This window comes from Lissotriton vulgaris, chromosome 4_2, assembly GCF_964263255.1.
Source record: "Lissotriton vulgaris chromosome 4_2, aLisVul1.2, whole genome shotgun sequence".
Lineage (NCBI taxonomy): Eukaryota > Metazoa > Chordata > Amphibia > Caudata > Salamandridae > Lissotriton > Lissotriton vulgaris.
The window spans coordinates 12674491-12694060 of record NC_141692.1 but is presented as its reverse complement, the minus strand read 5'-3'; the positions used below and the strand labels follow the sequence as shown (position 1 = coordinate 12694060).

At 49.2% G+C, this 19570-nt stretch overlaps 1 protein-coding gene across 1 annotated transcript in view; it reads right to left on the bottom strand.

Annotated features, from left to right (window-relative positions):
* Positions 1–544: 544 nt before the first annotated feature.
* Positions 545–19570, bottom strand: part of LOC147718128 (uncharacterized) — a 176130-nt gene continuing 157104 nt past the window's right edge. The window contains exon 6 of the mRNA XM_086919249.1: positions 545–879. The gene's annotated coding sequence lies outside the window, so the exon portion shown is untranslated. The remainder of the gene's footprint in view (positions 880–19570) is intronic.

The window sequence follows — 19570 nt, the reverse complement described above, 5'->3', positions numbered from 1 at the left end:
AGTACTTGAAGCTCCGTTATAGACCCCCGGTTCTTTTGTTGTTAGGATTAACACCACTAAAGACCCCATCAACAAAACTTCCTTCAAATAACCCCTTAACAAATACCACCAACACATCAACGACAAAAAATGAGTAGACTTGAAACAAGCACCAGCCACACTAAGGAACTCATCAACATCATCAGAGAGTTTTTCTATTTGTCAGAACATGATTTTTCTTGCCAAGAACTCTGCAACATTCTGTTTGATTACTCCAACAGCAATATAGCCACCATCAACAACTACTTTGATCCTCAACACAAAGAATCCATTCTCCACAGCCTCCACCCACCTTCAGACACCAGCCTCTCTATCACCGCATGGAATCCACTCACCACGCATAGCACCGTAGCTATCATTTCCTTTATCCACTCCGGAGCACCTATGAAAGCAAGTGTTTAATTCCAAGACTCATTTCACTGTTGCAGGGAGATGATTCATGACCCCAATGATCACACTAACATGGTATGTTACAGAACAGAACAGGAGTTTTATTCATGCTGCATTTACAAAATGGCGAAGGATTTTGTCGTTGAAATTTGATGATTGACCACAATTAAATTGGAATTATTAATACATCACACATGAAATCAGTGAGTATATGAGAATTCTTTTAAATATTGAAATGGCTACATATATACATTGATAAACAAGAAAAGGAGCATGTGCAAGAAGGCTTAGAATTAATTTATGAATAATAGAAAACAAGTAAAATATTCCACATTAACAGTTGCCGCGTTGTTTCAACTCTTCCATCGTCATCAAGATTTCCTTTGACGACATTGTATGCAGCAGTAGAATAGCTCACAATCGATGAACCATCGCCTTAAAACTCCGGAGCTAGAAAGAAAGCAGGACACAGAAAGATTGAATTCCCAAAAGAAGTTGATCTGGAGGAGCCAAGAGAGAAAACACAATATCAGAGCATCATTCTCAAGCTCATCATTGATGGCTAGGTCAATCACAAAGGCTTACTCACTCATTTATATTTGAGAAGTGTAAGTTGAGTGTACTTCACACATACAGTTAATGGAAAAAATATATTTAAACAATACATTGTTAGAATTAGAAAGCACAGAAAATAAAAATTGCAATATCACTGTAAAATAATGAAAATGGATTTCGAGCATTCTTCAGTAATACTCTGTGGGTTAAGCTTTCATATGTCAGAGCAGTCAGTGATATTCTACAGATGCCAGTGGAGTCAATGAGATTTCAATCTAGGCAATGCTACTTTAGAGAAAGTGGTGTAATACCATACAACATGCTACCTCTCATCATGGGATATTCGGAGGGACCTGCTGCTCAGGTAAGGCGGACCTCAAAAGTACATCATTCAGACCCACCGTAAGGCTTAGGTTTACCATCTGATTAGGGCCTTATGCAGTGTTTGCTGATAATGAGCTATCCATCAAAAATGGATGTATGACGTTATTCCGCATACCGTTACAACTACCTACCATTACAACGCGACCATTACAACGCATACCATTACAACGCATAGCGCTTTGGGGTGCTGGATAGTGGTAAGTATAATTTACTATTCTAACTCCAGTCCCCGTGGACCCTTGGGAAGGTGTTGGATAGTAAATTATACTTATTTCCTATCCTAGAGCGCCCCCCAGCGCAATGCGTTGTAATGGTATGCGTTGTAAAAGTCGCGTTGTAATGGTAGTGCGGAGTAAAAAATGCGAAGTAACAGGTGCATACCATCAAAAATTGGAAGACGCCACTTCTGCCTCATTTAAAGGTACGAAACCCACTTTCTGACTGCAAATTGGAAACTTCTTAAAGATTGTAAAAGAAATCAGCCACATCACAGATTCTGATTCTATTTTCTCTGTTTCCTACTGCCATTAATAGTATGACCGGCTCACAAAGACTACCACTTTTCAGACTGGGCCACCATTACATGGATAGCTGCATGGGCATGTCTTTTCACTGTGAAAGCTCCTTGCCAAAGCCGGTAGCTAGTCATCCTTAAAATAGTCAACACCTCCCTTTAGAAGAAGCTTTAATTGAGTTCCTCCTATTTTCAAGGATTCCATTGCCCTCACTCTTTTTAACATCTACCTTTACCCACTTGCTAGTTTAAGGCCGATTCATATCTTAGTGGTACGGATACTCCATCACAATGGTAGTGGAGCATTCTTACCACCAAGATGGTAGCCTGCCAGCATGATTCAAATGCAGACGGACCATAGATTATCTAAGGTGAAGACTCCTCTGTCTGTTTCCATGTACAAACTTCTCCAACAGCCTGATGGAGTAAAGTCCATCAGAGAATTGGCTACATGCCTACCCAACCTATTTAGGTGGGGTGGACATATAGCTGTTTTTTACAGTCTGTTCCGCCAGGCAAACCCTGGCAATAAGCGCCCAAAAAATACTACATATGCCCCATCACCATTGTGATGAGGGGGGCAATTGGTTTTATTTAAAAAAAGAAAACCACATTTCATTTGATGGATGGTTTTTTCAAGTTGACAGAGCTGTGTATCAAACTTGAAAAAGCATGGACTTGAATCGCCACATCGGACGAAGGTTCCCAAGAATGCTTTAGAAGTGACTGCTGGGTTGGCAGTCATTTTTAAAGTTGGTGAGTGGGAACTCTATCTGGAGTTTTATAAATTAGACATATAAATCAGCCCATTAATCAAGGTCTGGAGAGTCGGGGTAATCGCTTTTTTCAATACCCAATTGAATACAAGACTTGAAAAGCCTTCCTCTGTGTTAGACCTGACATCATTGGCTTGAGTCTCTCCTCCATTTTTTCTGTTTGCCTCCACTGTTTTACGATGTTTTGCTGGATAATGCTTTGGACACTGTGCCACTGTTTGGCTTATTTGGTTTACTGTCAGTCCCTAGTCTAGTGCACCAGGAGTGCTGGGGCTTGTAAATACAAATGCCGCTCGTGGGCTTGCAGCACGTGTTGTGCCACCCACAAGAGCGGCCCCGTAAAAGAATGTCTACGGGTCGGTCATTGCGAGACCCACGTGCAGTCTGGTACTGTCACGCGGGCTGCGCAAGTATACCTACTTGCCAGTCCCTCAAACCTTCCCTTAACTTCATGTTAGTCACCCCTATGGTAGGCCCACGGGCAGGGTGCGTTGTAAGTATAAGGTAGGACGCGCCTGACCAAGTTGGCATGTCCTGATAGTGAACAACAGCCATCTTCGTTCTTCACTATTGCAAGGTAGCCTGCTCTCCATTAGTTAGAATGGGCCGCCGGGATTATTAATGCTATGATTTTAGCTGGCTCGGGAAGCATGGTGCAATGTCGAGTTTGGTATCCCTGAACTCGGGGTTTAATTACACATCCGTTGGTGTGGATGGTTTTTGGACTCTGGGTTTGAAAATAGCACTTTTAGAAAGTGGGACATTTGCGTTGAGAGTAGGGGTAGAGTAGTTGCTGATAGCCTGCCCTGCCTGATACAATGCTGGCTCCACCTCCTGCCAAGCGGCTGATGGCTCTGTGCCTGCCATGGACGATCCTAGCCCCACCTCCTGCCAGGAGGCCGATAGCTCTGCTCCTGCCAGTGACAATGCTGGCTCCACCTCCTGCTGGGCGTCTGAGGACCATGCCCTGCTCAGTGAATAAGCCAGGTGCTCCTGCCTGGCTCCACCCACAACAGACCCAGGATGTTGGGAAATTCCCCTGCATGGACAAAGGGATCAAAGCCAAAAAGGGGTATAAGAGAAGGACCCCTGAACCAAGAAATCAGATCACTTCTGACAAGGAACCCTGTAACCAAGGACAAGAGGCCTGCTGACCTAAGGACTTGCCTACCCCTTCTGCCAGTGTGCTGTTTGCTGGGGGGAATCCTGCAGTGCTTCTTTATTTTTGCCAAGGAACCAGGAGAGAGGAACTGTGTGTGTACGCTCACGCTTGCTAAGAAAATCTCCAAGGACTGGAAGAGTGCCAGTCTCCTGCTGAAGTCACAGGGCTAAAGGACTTCATCTGCTTAAAGTGCTATTTGCTGGAACCTGTGAATCCAGCACCTCTGAAAGAACCAGCAATCTCGACGCCGATGGACGTTGCCGAATCCAGCTCGACATAGTGAGTAACGGCTCCAGTGTCCCGCTTCCTCGACGCCGGCCTCCGGGCCCGATCGACGCCAGTAGCAACGCCAGTGAGTAGTGAGTTCGGCTCCAGCTCCAAGGGACCTCGTGTCTGCACCGCTGCTGACCGCATCGACTTCGTTCCCTCTCGATGCCGTGAGCGCTGCTCACTCTCTGCAACTGCATCATCGACAATGACGCCTGCTGAGGCCTGATCGACACCGAAGACGCAACGCCGGATTGCTCGACGCCGCTGATCATCGTGTGCTTCCTTTTCCAAGGTATGTGGAAAGTGAGCCCATAATTCTAACGATGCCCAGGCTGCTGGCGCAAACCGCCTCTCAGTTCCCATTCTGAATAATTATCAAATAAAGAGACGGGCGCTGGGAGCAGGAATCAAGAACAGAGTTTATTTCTCATGAGGAGAGCATGTCATTTCGGACACGAAACACAGTGTCTTTCGGGAGGTGCTCTAACAAGTGAGCGTGAGACTCTGGTTTTTATACATTTGCTGAACATTTGATGATACAATCAGGTCAGTGTGTCGCAAAAGGAAAACATTCCTATAATCCTCGTGATGATCCTATTCCACATACATTCACAATGGGGACCCTTGACCTGCTGATAAGAGGGGAGGGCAATCATGCAGCTGAGTGTGTCGTAGGATGTGTGCGCCTGATCATGGCCCAGGGGGTGGGGTGGCTAGGCATACAATAAGGGCAGTAAATGGTATCTCCTGGCTTAGGCGATGGCCTCAGACATGTGTGGTCAGCCGGACTCGGGGGTAGGGGTCATCAAAGGAGTGGTATTCATGTCTGCGTGGACAATCGAGCGTGGAGGGAAGGCTCGTCAACAGAGGGACATTCATGGAAGGGGAGGAGGTGCTGGTCAGGCGCGGCCGTGACTCGCAAGGACAGGGCTTTGCGGAAGAAGAGGGTTTATGACTTGTTCATGTGAGGAGAAGGAGGGGGGATCAGGGTGCGTGCAGGGCCAGAGTCGCGCAGTGAGAGAGAGAGAGAGGTCTTATGACCTGTACATGGGAGAACAGGGGTAGCCAGATACAACTGGGGGGGGGGGGGGGGGCTATGTCAGCTGAGGCGAAGGATGCTTCTTCGAGAGGGAAATGGGGAAGGCCTGGGTCAAGCAGGAGGGTTACCTTTCACATCAGGATCGCGTAGAGGGAGAGGGTTTCATGGCCTATACATGAGAGAGGGGGTGCAAGATACGCGCAGGAGGGAAGCTGGGGATTCCAATGGGTAAAAAGGCCATGGTACCTAGAATGGCTGTACATACGCATAGGGGTACGGGTTCTTACTGGCAGGGTGATACGGTCGATAAGTTGCAGTATCCATGATGCCCACAGGGAGAGGAGTGGGAGAAGAAGTGAAATGAATGCTGTCTATGTACATAGATTTTGTCAGATTTCACAGTCGCCCCTTTTTACATAGCAGCAATCATTTTTGCAACTGACGACTTTACAGGTAGGCAGGCATCGTTGATGAATTAGCATTTTGGTAATACTAACATGTGGCGTATAATCATAGGCAGTGAAGGTGATGGGCGGATTGCGGTACATAGGGAATTACATTTTCGGTGTGTTCCTGACAATTAAACGCATTACATGGCACAAATCTTTCTAACTAAAAAAATGTGACCAATGAACAGTTTTGACCAGGCAGTTGAGAGCGGAATTCAGTTCAATGCACAGTATTTCTTCGTCACAGTGTCTTTTTATCAGCGAGCCATCACTGGTAGGCTCTAATCCGGGTACTTTCGGTGGCGCTGTTGAGCACCGGCGATGGAGCTACGGGTCCAGCTCGGTTCCATCCTCACGCGTTGCAGGGTGCGGTCAGTCCTCTGCTGTTAGACCACAGTCCTGTTCCCTAAACAGTCCGTTTGGCGGCGCCTTATGCTCGGCACCTATAGTTCTGTTGCAACACCCTCTTCCCACATAATTGCAGCTCTTTCCTTTGGCAAAAAGTCACGTGGGAAGGTGGGTGGATGTCGTTCAAACAGTCAATGGGAGAAAGAGTGAGCGGAGTTGGGTCAGAGTTCCTGGGACACACAAAAGGGACCAAGGGAGCAAAGGATAACAAGCAGGCAGGCCCATCAATCAGGCCCAGAGAAGGGGGACGGAGACTCCAGGCACACGTGGGTTAGCAGACGGAGGGCTTCAGGTCGGCCCGTCATTTTTCATTTTCCACGTTGAAAGTGCTGTCTCGTCCGTATCTTGTTGCTCTGCAGCTCCACCTTTGGTCGAGGTCACACGTGTCCCAGGATCTGTAGCCAGGCTGTACGTCACATCCGACCCATCTCCTTCGGTGATCGTGCATCTTTGAATGAGTACAAGACAGTGTTTTAGAGAAATGGCAGAAGAAGATATCTACGCATGTGAATTCCTCCCTCAATTTTTCGCATTTGAGTCCTTATGGTCATTGGTCACAGTCAGAGGTCTATTACCAAGCAGTGCATGTGTCAGTATTCCTACTGAGTTTATGGCAGGTATATTCATTGGCCCATTTATGATTCAAGTAAGGACAAGATAATATTTCCATCAACTGTGCATTACATCATTTTCAACATTAGCGCAGCATTTCCCTTCAGAACCGGCTAACATTTTCAGACAGGGCGGGGGTGCTATCGTCGAGTGTCGGGCAAAACAAGATATCCTCAAGGGTCAGCAGCTACCCATGGTCATTATGTTTATACCGGGGACAACGGAAGCGGTTCTATCAAAAATGGGGCGGGGATGCTTCAGGCGCTTGCGCTTGGGTGCAAAGGGGTGGGGCAATCTGGGTATTGGGTGTCAATCTAGACGTTGGCGTTCGTCTCTGAAGAACAGACATAGGATGCCATTGACATACAGTTCCCCTAGAAATGGCCTGATTTGGGGGACTTTAGTCGTCTTACCTGTCCTTTCCTTCTTAGCCAATTCAAGTTCATTCATTTTGCAGAAAGGAGAGGCAGTAACATGGCAAGATACAGTCATTTTAGTTTTGGTCAATTTCGCTGAACACCTTCGTGTTCAAATACGTATCAAATCGGAGTGGTGCCGGTGGGGCACAATTTTACCAAAAAGATGGACAGAAAATAGGGAGGCTCTCAAAGAGAGTGAGAGTCGTCCGCAGTCTAAACGAGCCATTCGGTACACGTATGACATGTAAGGAGAGAGAGAGAAAGAAGGGTGGAGAGAGAGACGTGTACGAAAATAGGTCATTTAGTGCGTTCACAACACGGAACAGCAAAGGTCAGGTAACATGCAGATATAGACAGAGGGGAGACATATATTCGTACGTTACACACACACAAACTCAGACAGGGAAGACGGCACATGTATTACACATAGACAAGACATTCACAACAAGACGGGAAACAATTGTTAGTCTACAACATCTGCTTTTTATATATATATCCTACATATCTTTACTATCCTATTTATCTACATGCTTAGCTCTTTCTGCCTTTCCCCCCTTTCCCTTCTCGCTTGTTCTACCTGCGAGCGTCCCCAATTACCAATACTCACACCTCGGTTGGTTGATCAGAAATCAACCTGGTTGTGCTAGTTACCCGTGGTCGGATCTTAAACCGTTTTTCAGTTCCTTCTTTTGGCGGAAAGTTCTCCAGGCTGAGGCAACGGCAAGTATTGATCGGGAGATCAGTCGGACAGCTTGGCTATATCTACAAGAGTGTGAGAAAGGGGGTTGTGCATTTTGAACATCAGCAACATTTCTAACTTCCTAGACGGGTGGTGCCGTGGCAACCCTTATACGTACGATTTTCTTTGTCCTTTCCCTACCTATTCAAACGTCCGGTTACATTATTTAACACGTCCTTTCTAGTCAAAATTTTGTTCGTCATTCAGTACCTGTCCAGTTTCTATGTCAGTCCATCCTCTCAGTCGCTATGTCCTAAGGAAGAACAGTCATGTTAAGTCTACGTCTTTTCTTTTAAGAACCTATCGTTATAACGACTTCACACATATTCCCTCTTTTCCTTTTTCGTCGGTGGTCTGACCGTCGCTCTTCCACACTTCAGCCGACGTTCCGACGTGACCTGCAGAAGGGAGGGAAAAGAAGGGGTGGGGGCAACATTCAAAGTACATCAGCATGTAGTAGCCCGAAAATGTTTTTACTTACCACATACTCGACCCATCTTCACGTACCGCCTTTCTTTACCATCTCGGCGTTTAAGCCCAGATTTGACCAGTAATGTCAGATAGATAATCATTGACGAACTGCCTATCTACATGAGTTACTCGGTCGTAACCCTCTTTGTCGGGTACAAGGGTGACGGTCAGGTGGCATTTTCTGCGGAGTCGTTTTAAGGGTGCCTAAAACACCTTTCCTGGCTGTCTGCGATACATAATTGTAGCTGTCAAATATCTGATCCCTTTTTGTCTACATCCTTCCTTATACTTATTCTTCGCTCATAGCCGGAGGACATTCAAAACTCATTAATGCGACTGCTACAACCATGCTTTCTTTTTCAAAATACTTTAATAAACGATATCGGTGGCAGTTCATTTGCATAAAGTGCAGCAGTGCAGTAAAATCGTATTAAAATTTTCCTTCAGAGCAGGCATGATGCATGTCAAGAATTCAGTTTTAATCAATTCATAGATTCATTATCCGATACTCATTCTTTATCTAAATTATACCAATTCATTTTCCAACTCATAATCAGTACCCACCCTAAGTCAATTCATTGTCCAAGCACATGCTCAATATCCTTCATATCTACTTTCATTTATCCAAAACATTATATATATATCTCGCGGAAAAAAAAGCTGCGTGGTCATGGTGCAATAAAGTTCATTAAAAACGTCACATTTTGCGTCGGCGCCATTTTGGGTGGGGTCAGGCGAGTTCTAGCACAGTCAGAGTGTCTCTAGTCTCGCAAGGTTGGCCCAGAACTTTCCATTGGCAGTTCAGAAAGTCTCGTGCAGTGTGGTTAACAGTCTAACAATATGGACCATGAGTCAAAGAGTGGGAAGGGCGGCAACAATTTTCCTACCGGGTCTTTCTGGTGTTCCTCCGGAACTGAACAAGCCTGTGTCGTGGCGGCATCTTAGCCATTTCCGATCCAAGTCTGGTGCCGGCAGGAGCAGCACCGCTGTCGTGGTTCCCGGCGAAGGGGACGGGGGCACCCATGCAGAGGGTCGGGGGTCCCCCGGCTCTTATAGAATCTTCAAGGTCGAGGAGAGGCGATATGGAGCGTGTGCCCGTCCTGGGCAGAGGACCTCTTTTTGATGTTGACCCTTAAGCGAAGAGCGTTGGGGTGTCGCTGGAAGCCTCCACCTGGAGGGAGGTGGGGGAGGGCCGTTCGCGGCACCTCCCCCTTCCAGCGACCCCGCGCCGTTCCCCGGCTCCATCGTTTTCGACATCGGCCGTGCCAGCCATTGATGATGGGGGGGGGGTGGTCGGCGGCTGGGGCAAGACAGCCCCCCCCCCCCTTCCCTCGGCGACATGTGGCGGGACTACCTTCAACTCTCCAGGGAGCGTGGAATGTGGCAGGACTGCCTATACCTATGAAGGCAGGCGGTGAATTTGGCATGTGGCGGGACTATCTGATTTGCCGCCGTTCTTGCCTTGGCTTCGGCTCTGGACCAGCAGGCGATGGCATGCGGCGAATTTGAAATGTGGCGGGACTACTTGATTCGCCGCCGTTGTCGCCTTGGCGTCGGCCTTTGGCAAAAGCCGGATCGGGTGAGAGAGAGGGGTGGTCGGTGGCCGAGGCAAGACAGCCCCCTCTCCCCCCGCGGCCTGCAGGGCGGCAGAAGGGAGAAGACGGAGAGGTCCTTGTCATCCTTTTTGGACCGCCTGCCCAACATCGTCTCCTTCTGACCATGGGCAGGCGAGTCCCTCGTGCCTCCAGGCCTCGCCTTCCGGATGGGCGTAACCGCGGACCTGTTGCACTTCGGGAGCTTCCGGAATGGGGGTAGGTACCTATTGAGTTGTTTCTATTTCATGTGACCGTTATTTGGGCGGGGCGGGCAATGAGGCAGATATGTTGGGAACAGGAACAGGCAGTGAAGCCTAGCTACCTCGTGGCTATGTTCTGATATCGAATCTTTTCGCCTTTTTACATTTCTTATTACGAACTACTTCTAATGTTTCTTATTTTTGGTGAAGTCAAAAGCTCATCAGGGGGTTACTGACTTAGCCTGATTTCTTTTTATTTTTCTTTCTCTTCCTTAGCGTGTTTCGAGCTAAAGCTTTTTGTTAGTAGGGAACGGTGATCACTTCATATTTTTATGTGTCCTTTTCACTAGGGGGGTACATCTGGACGGACCAGACGAGTCCCCTCCAATAAATGGTCCGGGGTGGAACGAGATTATCGATCAAAAGGGGAACATATATTCCTTCATTAGGGTATCATCCTGGACGGACCGAGCGATGTACTTCCACTTACTAGGGTAGCCTCCTGGACGGACCAGTCGGTCTATTTCTACTAAATGGCCCATGAGTAGAGAGCATATGTCCTCCATAAGAGTAGTCTCCTGGGCGGACCATGCGAGCTACCCCACAATAACCAACCAGTGGGGAGTGGGTAGGACTGACGAATTCACAAAGGGGCATAACCTACCCTTTTCTACTTGCAAAGACTAGATAGAATGTCCCTATTCCACGTTGTTTGCAGGCAGAAAATACCTCAAACGAAACAATGCCTGGAACAACAATGTCCAGGTTTTCAATCAATCAGTGGGGAGAAAAACAGGCATGACGGATTACAACGGGGACAAATGTCTAAATTACCTGCCCTTCGCTATCCAGAAAGGAAGACAGAATATTTCTACTCGTCTCAGTTTGTAGACAGGGAAGATCTCAAAGAGCAACCATCGACTATCAACCGACTTCAACAATTCTTAAAGAATAACATCGGTTATCAATCGACTTCAAACAGTGGGGAGAAAAGTAGGCATGACGGATCAATACCGGGGACAAAAGTCTGTATTACCTACCCTTCTCTATCTGCAAAGAGGGGCGACGTTCCTTTTCGCCGCTGTTTGAAAACAGAGAATGTCTCGTTCTCAGAAGAGAACCAATATGTCAAGTAGCCCTCAAAGCTAAATGAACCAATACCAACAATGCCAGTATACAAATACCGGTTTTCAATACAAACAATCAATCAATCAGGTGGACAGAGCCACCCTACCAATCAGGCGTAAAAACACCCTACCAATCAGGCGTAAAAACACCCTACTTAATCTTACCCGGACCGGACCATACGGACAGTTCTTCGACTCCTTCCTCCAGCGCCCGATCGTTCTCTTACTCCATGTGGCATTCCTGTGGGTTTCCAGTCAGGACAATAGGTCACTCAAGAGAGGTCCGTTCAGAATTGGTGAAGTTCTGTCGATCGGCAGCCGGGCGAGGGCCCTCTCAAGGCAGGCATACCCCGATCATTTAGATGTTCACTTCTTCGTCTGGATCTCTCTTACCGAACCCTATGTCACTGATGGACCCCGCGTTGGGACGCCAATTGTGGAAAGTGAGCCCATAATTCTAACGATGCCCAGGCTGCTGGCGCAAACCGCCTCTCAGTTCCCATTCTGAATAATTATCAAATAAAGAGACGGGCGCTGGGAGCAGGAATCAAGAACAGAGTTTATTTCTCATGAGGAGAGCATGTCATTTCGGACACGAAACACAGTGTCTTTCGGGAGGTGCTCTAACAAGTGAGCGTGAGACTCTGGTTTTTATACATTTGCTGAACATTTGATGATACAATCAGGTCAGTGTGTCGCAAAAGGAAAACATTCCTATAATCCTCGTGATGATCCTATTCCACATACATTCACAATGGGGACCCTTGACCTGCTGATAAGAGGGGAGGGCAATCATGCAGCTGAGTGTGTCGTAGGATGTGTGCGCCTGATCATGGCCCAGGGGGTGGGGTGGCTAGGCATACAATAAGGGCAGTAAATGGTATCTCCTGGCTTAGGCGATGGCCTCAGACATGTGTGGTCAGCCGGACTCGGGGGTAGGGGTCATCAAAGGAGTGGTATTCATGTCTGCGTGGACAATCGAGCGTGGAGGGAAGGCTCGTCAACAGAGGGACATTCATGGAAGGGGAGGAGGTGCTGGTCAGGCGCGGCCGTGACTCGCAAGGACAGGGCTTTGCGGAAGAAGAGGGTTTATGACTTGTTCATGTGAGGAGAAGGAGGGGGGATCAGGGTGCGTGCAGGGCCAGAGTCGCGCAGTGAGAGAGAGAGAGAGGTCTTATGACCTGTACATGGGAGAACAGGGGTAGCCAGATACAACTGGGGGGGGGGGGGGGGGCTATGTCAGCTGAGGCGAAGGATGCTTCTTCGAGAGGGAAATGGGGAAGGCCTGGGTCAAGCAGGAGGGTTACCTTTCACATCAGGATCGCGTAGAGGGAGAGGGTTTCATGGCCTATACATGAGAGAGGGGGTGCAAGATACGCGCAGGAGGGAAGCTGGGGATTCCAATGGGTAAAAAGGCCATGGTACCTAGAATGGCTGTACATACGCATAGGGGTACGGGTTCTTACTGGCAGGGTGATACGGTCGATAAGTTGCAGTATCCATGATGCCCACAGGGAGAGGAGTGGGAGAAGAAGTGAAATGAATGCTGTCTATGTACATAGATTTTGTCAGATTTCACAGGTACTGTGTTGTTGGGGGTCCGTGCGACTCCGGGCTCGATGTAGCGCTCCTCGCGGTCGACGCCGAACCTTTGGATTAACTTTGCCTCAACGTCGTGTAACTCCCGTGTGGGTTACATTGTTGCTAAGAACTGTGTTTCCAAGAAGAAGAGTTGCTTTGATACTAAAGACTTTGTGCTAAAGAAGAAACTACCTTTGATCTATTTTCCCCTTCCAAGAATATTTATTAAGATTGTGTACATTTTTGTCATTATTTGGTCTTGTGCTAAGCATTATATAAAAAGACTTATTTTTATAATACTACTGTGTCGTGTCCATTTGTAGTGTATTCACTTTATTACTGTATGTGGTCATAAATGCTTAACGCACAACCTCTGAGATAAGCCTGTCTGCTCTGCCAAGCTACCAAGGGGGTGAGCAGAGGTTATCAAAGGGTGTGATCCCCTTGCCCTGACTAGAAAAGGAGTGTCCCTATTTGTCAGAAGTGTATACCTCTGCCAACTAGAGACAGCCGGCTCTAACATTGGATGCAGTGGTGAGGATTTTAACCTTGCATTTATGACCCATGTGCAGTGATTAGTGTGCGCTACATAGTGAAAACAGTCAAGTCAAGTCAAGTCAAGGAGATTTATATAGCGCGCTACATACCCATAGGGTCTCAAGGCGCTTGAGGAAGGGTGGGGAGTTACTTGTCAAATAACCACGTTTTGAGTTGCTTTCTGAATGCTAGGTGGTTCTGAGTAAGGCGAAGGTGAGTGGGAAGTGAGTTCCAGGTTTTAGCTGCCAGGTAGGAGAAGGATCTACCTCCCATGGTGGTTTTGTTGATGCGAGGTACAGTGGCAAGGGCTTGGTTGGAGGAACGTAGCTGGCGGGAGGGGGTGTAGAAGGAAAGTCGTGTGTTGAGGCATTCGGGTCCGATTTCGTAGAGTGCTTTGTGTGCGTGGGTTAGGAGCCGGAAAGTAATCCTCTTATTGATGGGGAGCCAGTGGAGGTTTTTCAGGTGACCAGAGATGTGTTCTTTAAGCGGGATGTCTAATATGAGCCTGGCTGAGGCGTTCTGGATGCGTTGGAGTTTATTCTGGAGTTTTGCGGTGGTACCGGCGTAGAGGGTGTTTCCGTAATCCAGTCAGCTCGTGACCAAAGCGTGGGTGACTGTTTTTCTAGTTTCGGTGGGGATCCAGCGAAATGTTTTTTTGAGCATGCGAAGGATGTTGAAGCAAGATGAAGAAACGGCGTTGACTTGTCTGTTCATCGAGAGTGAGGAATCCAGGATGACGCCCAGGTTCCGTGCGTGGTCCGTCGGAATGGGTGCTTTTCCGAGGGCCTCTGGCCACCAAGAGTCATCCCAGGCGGAGGGGGAGGTACCTAGGATGAGGACTTCTGTTTTGTCTGAGTTCAGTTTCAGACGGCTGTGCTTCATCCATTCGGCTACTTCTTTCATTCCTTCATGCAGGTTGGTTTTGGCAGTGTTAGGGTCTCTGGTGAGTGATAGGATCAGTTGAGTGTCGTCGGCGTAGGAGATGATGTTGAGGTTGTGTTGGTGTGCGATGACCGCGAGGGGGCTCATGTATACGTTGAAGAGGGTGGGGCTGAGTGAAGATCCTTGTGGTACGCCGCAGATGACTTCAGTGGCTTCTGACTTGAATGGTGGAAGGCGGACTCTCTGGGTTCTTCCGGTGAGGAACGAGGTGATCCATTCCAGTGCTTTTCCTTGGATTCCGACGTTTCTGAGGTGTTGTAAAAGGGTGCTATGACAGACCGTGTCGAAGGCTGCGGAGAGGTCGAGGAGGATGAGGGCGACTGTGTCTCCATTGTCCAGTAGAGTTCGAATGTCGTCTGTTGCTGCGATGAGGGCGGTTTCAGTGCTGTGCTTGGCTCGGAAGCTGGATTGTGAGGAGTCGAGGGATTTGTTGATTTCGAGGAATGCGGCGAGCTGGTTGTTGATCGCTTTCTCAATGACTTTGGCCGGGAATGGAAGGAGTGAGATAGGGCGGCAGTTTTTGAGTTCGGTGGGGTCAGCTGTGGGTTTCTTCAGGAGGGCGCTGAGTTCGGCATGTTTCCAGCTTTCCGGGAAGATTGCGGAGTTGAGGGAACAGTTGATGACGTCTCGGAGGTGCGGTGCAATAATGGAGTCTGCTTTGTTAGAGATGTGGTGAGGGCATGGGTCTGTGGGGGATCCTGAGTGGATAGAGTTCATCAGACGGATGGTGTCCTCAGTGAAGATTGGATTCCAGTCATTGAGGATGTTCAGGGGGTCCTGCAGGGGGTTGGGAGGGTTGGTCTTCGGGTCGGTTGTCGAAGCTGTTGTGGATGTCTGCAATTTTGTTGTGGAAGAATGAGGCTAGGGAGTCGCAGAGGGCTTGAGAGGGGGTGATGTCATTGGAGTTGGCTGAAGGGTTGGTAAATTCCTTGACGATGTTGAATAATTCCTTGCTGTTGTGGGCGTTGTTATCCAGTCTGTCCTTGAAAGCGGCTTTCTTGGCATTCCGAATTAGTTGGTGGTGTATGCGAGTGGCGTTTTTGAGGGCGTCCTTGGTGCTGGTGGTTGGGTCTTTTTTCCAGGCCTTCTCAAGGGAGCGACAGAGTTTCTTGGATTTCTTAAGATCATCATTGAACCAGGAGGCCTTCTTGCTGCTTACTTTGATTTGTCGTTTTTTCAGTGGTGCTAGGATGTCGGCGCTGTTGGATAGCCATTGGGTGAAGTTGGTGGCTGCTTGGTGTGGGTTTGAGGAGTGGGCTGGGGGGTTTTGAAGAAGCGATGAGGAGATCTGATCGATGGTGATTTTGTTCCAGTTTCTTTGCAGAGTAAGTTGAGGATGGTTGTTGGATGTGGGCTTGTTGTAGGTAAAGTGAGCACAGCTGTGGTCAGTCCAAAGGAGAGCTGTGGTGTGGCTGAAGGAGACATGTTTGCTGGAGGTGAAGATAGGGTCGAGTGTGTGACCTGCGATGTGGGTGGGGGTAGTGACAAGCTGTTTAAGTCCGAGGTTGGCGAGGTTGTCCAAAAGGGTGGTGGTGTTGCGGTCGTTGTTCTTTTCAAGGTGAAAGTTGAGGTCTCCCAAAAGGATGTAGTCCTTGGAGGGGAGCGCGTGTGGAGTGATGAAGTCCGTGATGTCTTCACTAAATTGTGCGCGGGGTCCTGGTGGCCTGTAGAGGAGGGTGCCTCTGAGTGTGGTCTTGGGGTCGATGTGGATTTGGAAGTGAAGGTGTTCAGAATTGGCGAGATTGATGTCTGAGCTGGTTGAGATACGGAGGGATTTCTTATGGACGATAGCGATGCCTCCTCCTGTGTGGCCTGTACGGTCCTTGCGAATGATCTTATATCCTTCCGGGATGGCAATGGTGATGTCTGGGGCTGATGCAGCGTTCATCCATGTTTCTGTTAGGAAGGCGACGTCCGGAGAGATGGTGTCTAGTAGATTCCAGAGGTCAATGGCGTGCCTGTGGACCGAGCGGGTGTTGAGCAGGATGCATTGTAGGTTGTTGGGGTCGGCTATCTGTTGTGTGTTCGTAGAAGAGGAGTTGTTCTTGGTGCTGTCGAACTTGCAGGAGTTACAGGAAAAGGGTCCATGGGTGTGTCCAGGGGAGGCTTGGACGCAGTTGGGGGAACGGCTGGGGTTGAGGGCTAGGAGGGTGGTGGCATCGTAAGTAATGCGGGAGGGGTGGATATTACGAGGACCAGGGGCTCTGGCGCTGGGCGCGGTCCAGGCGCGGACGGGCGTAGATGGGCTTACCTTTGGCGCACCTTCGGCGCGACTGGGGCGCGAACGCTGCGCGTGGACGCTGCACGCAAATGCAACGGTCATATATGGATGGTGAAGGGGGGAGGGGCGAGAGCGGCTCAGCTGGGAGGCGGGGCGGGCTCAAGGGAACGGAGCACAACAACAACAAAAACAAAATGGAGGGGAGGGGAGGGGAGAGCAGAGCAGGGCGCCGGGGGATATCACTGAAATATTGTGCAGGTCAATTTCAGAGCAAGCCAGCAAAGCAGCGACCAAGCAATCTAAAAGCAGACCATAGCACAGACATAATCTGATTTTGGAAGGATCCATTTTTGGTTCTCCGCTTTTCTGAAGCTTGTTTTTTTTTTAACGCTGCCAGTTTTGACCATGAGTGACACCGGAGTCACTACCCCTGTTGTTGCTGTGGAGGGATTCGATAGAGCAAAGATAAATAAATACAGGAAGAAGCAGCTGCAACACTTTTGCGAGCAGTTTAAAGTTCCTACCACAGGCCTCAAAATTAAAGATGATTTTGCAAAGCTTTGGAGGCCTGGTTGGAGTCCAGAGATCCCTCTGATGTGGCGGTGGTACCGCCAGGGGAATGCGATGAGGAGGCGCCAGTGAATGGGCCTGAGTCCTCTCCCGGAAGCAGTGTTTCCTCCAAAGGTCTTTCCCCTGAAGAACGAGAAGAAAGGGCGAAGGAGCGTGCATACAACATGGAAATGGCAAGGCTAAAGATAAATGGGCAGTTGGAGTTAGAAAATGCAAGAGGTAGAAGAGAAGCTGATTTGGAGACCAAAAGGTTGGAGTTTGAACGAGAGAAGTTAGCTTTGGAGCGTGATACCAAGTTGAGGGAATTGGAGATCCAAGCTAAGAAGTTAGAATTGAATCCCTCTGGTGGCAGCATCCCATCTGTGCCTGCAGAAAGTAGGTTTTATTTCCCGAAAGATGTGATAAAAGATTATCATAGGAACGAAGATATTGGTCAGTGGTTTAAAGCGTATGAGTTAGCATTGTTGGCCCACCGGGTCCCTGAGAAGGATTGGGGAGCGGGGTTGTGGGGTCGCCTTGTGAATGAGGGAAGAGATACCCTGTTAGACATGCCTGTTGAGGATAGGATGTCGTATGCTCATATGAAGAATGCTGTAATGTTACGGTATGGCCTAACCCCTGAGAAGTACAGACAAGCTTTTAGAGAATATAAGAAATTGCCTGGTACGACGTGGGTTGAATATGTGTCTTATTTTTGCAGAGCCATAGATGGTTGGGTAAAGGGCAGCAAAGTGGAAAGTTATGAAGTTCTGTAAGATTTGTTTGCTTGGGAGCATTTGTCTAATAACTGTTTTCCAGAGCTGCGCCAGCCCCTTATTGATAGCAAGATATCTAACCCTAGAAAACTTGCTGAGGAGGCGGACCGCTGGGTCAGTACCAGGGTCCACAAGGGTCCAGTGGGAGACTCAGCCAAGGGTGGGCCGGGTCCCCAGCAAAAGAGTGGGGGGGATAAGTGTAAACAGAAGGAGTCCCAGAAAGGGCCCCAAAGTAATCCCCAAGGGAACCAAGGGAAAGGTTCCCAGCCTCCCCCTGAGAAGAAGCCAGGGGCCCGACGGGTAAACCTGTTCATAGGGGCCCCCTAACCTGCTACGTTTGTGGGCAGGTGGGACACCGGTATTATGACCCCCAGTGTCCCATGAAGAATTCGAATGCACCGCCGCATGCACCCCCCCCTGTCAGTTGGCGAGTGTAGCCCTGGGAGGGGAGGAGATGGTTGTCCCTGGTGGGAGGGGTCCCGCAGAAATGTCCCTGGTCTCGCTGGGAGACATGCAAATGGTCCCTCCACCCCCTCTGCCTAGTAACATTAGTAAATATAGGCAGTGGGTGACCATTAATGGCCATAGAGTGGAAGCTCTAAGAGGCACCGGAGCGAGTGTGACAGCTGTCAAGTGTCACTTGGTGTCCAGAGAGCAGGTGGTTCCCCACGCATTCTACCCCGTGATAGCTGCTGATAACTCCCAGAAAGAGTGTGAGGTAGCTCAAGTTTCCTTTGAATGGGGGGGGGAGTTTCAGGTACTCTTCAGGTTGCTGTGAGGCCTGCCATGCCTGTCGATTGTCTCCTGGGCAATGATTTAGAAAACTCCCCTTGGGCTAAGGTGGAGAGGGAGACACATTTGCGAATGTTGGGTGTGCCAGAGTGGGTGTGTGCAACCACTCGATCGATGACAGCAAGTAAGGGTGTTGATGGGGTCCCGGAGCCTGAAAGTACGGCCCAGGACCCAGCTGTGAAGAGAAGAGGCAGGAGGCGCGGGAAACTGGCCCCCGTAGTTCCCGTGGTCCAGGAGGAGGTAGACCCTGAGGGGGATGCCCTGGAGCCCACAGGGGAACAAATTGCCGAACTGGGAGACCTGCCCGAGCTGACCCATTGGCAGCAGGATGGTGGTCCCTCCAGGGAGGAATTCTGTGCCGAACAGAAAGTGTGCCCTTCTCTTGTGGGTATGAGGCAGCAGGCCTCCGCCCAATCCTCAGGTGATCAGTCAGGATCACATTTTGTGTACTGGGAGAACGACCTCCTGTATAGCGAGCCTAAGGCTGCTGAGCCTGGGTCAGCCCGTGTGCTTGTGGTACCCCAGCACTTCAGAGCCTTCCTACTGGGTTTGGCTCATGACGTTCCGTTAGCTGGACATCTGGGGCAGGACAAGACCTATGACAGGCTTGTCACCCATTTTTATTGGCCTCAGATGCGAAGGGATGTAGACATCCATTGTACGACTTGTCACACTTGCCAGGCAAGTGGGAAAAGTGGAAGGAAGCAGAAGGCTCCCCTCCAACCTTTTCCAGTGGTCAGTACCCCCTTTGACCGGGTGGGTATTGACATTGTTGGGCCCCTGGACCCCAAGACAGCCCTGGGCAACAGGTTTATCCTGGTCTTGGTGGACCATGCCACACGGTACCCGGAAGCCATCCCTCTCCGAACAGTGACGGCCCCCGTGGTGGGACGGGCACTGATGGGTGTTTTCTCCCGGATGGGGTTCCCCAGAGAGGTGGTGTCAGACCGGGGCACCAACTTCATTTCTAACTATATGAAGTCTCTGTGGAAGGAGTGTGGGGTAACCTACAAGTTCACCACT